Source organism: Macadamia integrifolia, unplaced genomic scaffold, assembly GCF_013358625.1.
Source record: "Macadamia integrifolia cultivar HAES 741 unplaced genomic scaffold, SCU_Mint_v3 scaffold1081, whole genome shotgun sequence".
Lineage (NCBI taxonomy): Eukaryota > Viridiplantae > Streptophyta > Magnoliopsida > Proteales > Proteaceae > Macadamia > Macadamia integrifolia.
The window spans coordinates 111,553-115,657 of NW_024868079.1; the positions used below are offsets into that span (position 1 = coordinate 111,553).

Sequence of the window (4,105 nt, forward strand, 5' to 3'; positions counted from 1 at the left end):
TGATTAGTATACACCACCACATGTGAACCAACTAAGTAAGACTGAAACTTTTTCAATGCAAACACAACCGCTAAAAATTCTTTTTCAGTGGTTGTATAATTGAGTTGTGCATCATTTAAGGTCCTACTAGCATAATAAATGACAGTGGGCAACTTATTAATCCTTTGACCTAAAACTACTCCTATGACAAAATCCGAAGTATCACACATTAGCTCAAAAGGTTCAGTCCAAATAGATGGTTGAACAATGGGTGCATTGGTCAACTCCTTCTTAAGTTGTTTGAAGGATTCTAGACACTCTTTAGAAAACTCAAAAGTTTGATCTTTGGCAAGTAATGAAGTGAGAGGTCGGGCTAACTAACTAAAGTTCTTAATAAACCTTATATAGAAGCCCGCATGCCTTAGAAAAGATCAGATGTCCTTAACAGATTGAGGAGGTGGTAAATTATCAATTAAATCCACCTTGGCTCTATCTACCTTAATTCCCTCCTTGGATATTACATGGCCTGAAACAATACCAGATTTAACCATGAAATGGCATTTCTCCCAATTCAAAATCAAATTCTTAGATATGCACCTTTTCAAAACTAGAGAAAGATGATGAAGACATTCAGAATAGGAATTCCCATGAATTGAAAAGTCATCCATAAATACTTCTAAGAATTTTTCGACTAAGTCAAAAAATATGCTCATCATGTATTATTAGAACGTAGCAAGGGCATTGCAAAGCCCAAAGGGCATATGCCTGTAAGAAAATGTTCCATATAGGCATGTAAAAGTGGTCTTATGTTGGTCCTCTAAAGCAATTGGGATCTGATTATAGCCAGAATGTCCATCAAGAAAATAATAGTATTCATGTCCAGCTAACCTCTCTAACATCTGGTCAATGAATGGCAATGGGAAGTGGTCTTTTTAGGTTGCCACATTAAGTTTCCTATAGTCTATGCACACTCTCCACCCAGATTGGACACGGGTTGGAATTAATTCATTATTGGCATTGGGAACCACAGTCACAGCAAACTTCTTAGGCACAACGTGAACTAGGCTTACCCATTGGCTGTCAGAAATAGGATAAATTATTCCATGATCCAAGCACTTTAGGATCTCTTTCTTAATAGCTTCCATCATCACTGGGTTAGCTCTTCTTTGGGGTTCCGTGGATGGTTTGGAATCCTCTAAAAGATGTATATAATGTTGCACAATAGAAGGGCTTATACCTTGATATCAACCATGGTCCAACCTAGGGCTTCCTTATTATCTTTTAACACTTTAAGTAACTCCTCTTCCTGGCTAGAAGTCAAATTTGAAGAAATTATTATGGGAAGAGTCTGGTCAAGCCCTAGGAAAACATACCTCAAATTAGATGGTAACTCCTTAAGATCTAGCTTAGGGGGCTCAACTATGGAAGGTTTGGGAATGGAATTGGAAATGGGTCCTAAGGGCTCCACAGGTGTGTAAAGACTCAAGACTTTAGAAAATAAATTTTCACTATCATTATCCATACACTCTTGGAATTCTGAATCAAAATTAATATCAAAATTGGTAATTAAATCATCAGAAAAATCTAGAAAATCCTTAATCATATTAATCTCTTCTTCTATATGTGGTTGCTTGCCTATCCTAAACATGTTAAACTCAATAATTTGGTTACCAAAAGATAATCTTAGGAAACCATTCCAGCAGTTGATTAATGCATTATTGGTAGCCAAGAGTGGTTTTCCTAGAATTATTGGGATCTCATCCTTTGTTAAGAAGGGCTTGGTATTTAACACAATGAAATCAACAGGGAAAATAAATTCCCCCACCTTTAGTAAGACATCCTCAACCATCCCTTTAGGAATTTTAATAGACCTATCTACCAACTGAAGAGTAGTTCCAGTGGCTTTCAATTCTCCTAATCCAAGTTGCTTGTACACATGGTAAGATAAAGGATTCATATTTGCGCCAAGGTCAAGTAAGGCATACTCAATATAGGTGTTGCCTATGACACAAGATATGGTAGGGCTCCCTGGATCCTTATACTTGGCTGCCATAGGCTGAGTAATTATGGAACTAATGTTACCTGCCAAGAATGCCTTTTTGGGCACACTAGTGATACGTTTGTGAGTATACAAATCTTTCAGTACCTTTGCATAGGCAGGGATCTGGGATATGGCATCCAAAAGGGGGATATTCACTTCTACCTTTTTGAAGACTTCTAAAATTTTGTCCATGGAAGCAGTCTTTCTTTTGTTTACCAAGCGATTAGGAAATGGGACAGGATGAACACAAAGACTGTTAGGGATTTTCCCTTGTCCAAAAGAATCATTTTTTGTTTCCTCAACTAAATCATCTTTAGTTTCAGAAAAATATTTAGGTTCATCAGACGAACCTGAAACAAGAGGCACACTTGTATCCTCAACTGAAGGAGAGTTAACATGAGTAATAGATGAGGAAGATTTAGGAACGCTCTGTTGGTACTCTCTACCACTCCTAAGGGCATAAACAATATTACACTGGTTAGAGGGCCCTTGTTGGGTCTGACCTTCTGCTATATTCAATGGTGCATTAGTTGATGTTTGTGAGCTAACAGGCTGATGAGCCTAGGGTCAGGCTCTGGTTGACTGGCTAAAGTTCATTTCTCCCTCTCACGCATAATTGAGACAACTTGAGTGAGTTCTCTCGTAAGATTTTGATGGCTTATCATGAGGAGGGTCATATTTTTTTCTAAGTCACTTATTCTACTTGCCTCTCCAGTGTTGGTAAACCCAGGGGATTGTTGATAAGATGATAGGAGAGGGGCCCTAGGAAAACTAGCCTGAGGTCCTACATTTAACCTAGGAAAAGTATTTTGGGAAAAAGATTGTTGTGCAAAGGGAGGCCTTTGGAGTCCAGGTTGACCTTGATTATGAAAATTGGAAGGCCCTGCTTGGTTGCCCATATTCCAAGAGAAATTTGGGTGATTTCTCCATCCTGGATTGTAGGTATTACTATATGGATTATTCTGGTATAAGGCATTAACACTATCATTAGAAGTGCCCCTAGAGGTGTTGGGGCATTCTTCTAGGAGATGTCCAGGGGACTGGTACCAAGCACAAATCTTAACCAAATTGACTGATGGTGGCTCTCTAGGAACAATAGCCTCAATTCTCTTGATTAGGCTATCCAAATGGGCTTCCTTAGCTACTATTCCATCCACAAAATATCCTTTTCCTCCTATGGTTCTTTCACTCTCTTGGGTTGATTCCCACTCACGGATTTTGTTAGCTAAGTCAAGTAAGAATTCCCATGCCTTTCCTTCATCTGTAAAGGATGTGAATCCCTCAGGGCACATAGACTCTATTATTTGTTTAGTTGGGTAATCAATACCCTCATAAATTATTTGACATAAATGCATAGGTCTAGGCCATGGTGAGGACATTCTTGGAGTAGATCCTTGAATCTCTCCATAAGTTTGGAAAATGACTCACTAGGCTTTTGCCTAAACTGAAGGATATCACTTCTAAGCTTATTGGTCTTGTGAGTTGGGAAAAACTTCTTAAGGAAGACAACTGTGAACTGTTCCCATGAGGTTATGGAATTTGTGGATAACCCATGCAACCACTTCTTAGCTTGGTCTTTCAATACAAAAGTGATAAACCTAAGCTTCATAGCATCATCAGAAAGCTGTTGGATCTTAATTAGAACACATACCTCTTCAAATTCCCTTAGAAATAGGTATGCATCCTCAGAGGTCAACCCATGGAAGTGGGGCAACATAGTGATGTATTGAGATTTGAGTTCAAAATTATTGCCCTGGGCTTTTGGTAGAACTATGCAAGAAGGTTGGGCTATTCTAGCAGGGTAGAACCTATCTTCCAGAGATTTAGGTGAAGGGTTTTGCTGTTTGTCTCCCATATTGAAGGATTTTAAAGAGAGCAAATGTATAGGGTCACTACTTGTTGGATCTCTTCCTTCTAACCGATTCTTAGTATTACGTACCCACCTATCACTCATACAACAGAAAACTACCCACAACTAGAGTAAGACAAGCACAAAAGAATGGATAGCAAAACATTTTTTCTTTTATGATTTTTTTGATTTTTTTGGATTTTTTTTTTTTGGATTTTTAGGAGCTTACCGGCAGG

General features: G+C 38.4%; 1 non-coding gene across 1 annotated transcript; it reads left to right on the plus strand.

Annotated features, from left to right (window-relative positions):
* Nucleotides 1-3,381: 3,381 nt before the first annotated feature.
* Nucleotides 3,382-3,488, plus strand: LOC122062667. Its single transcript, XR_006135053.1, has one exon. It is a non-coding gene; the product is annotated as a small nucleolar RNA R71 (small nucleolar RNA).
* Nucleotides 3,489-4,105: the final 617 nt, after the last annotated feature.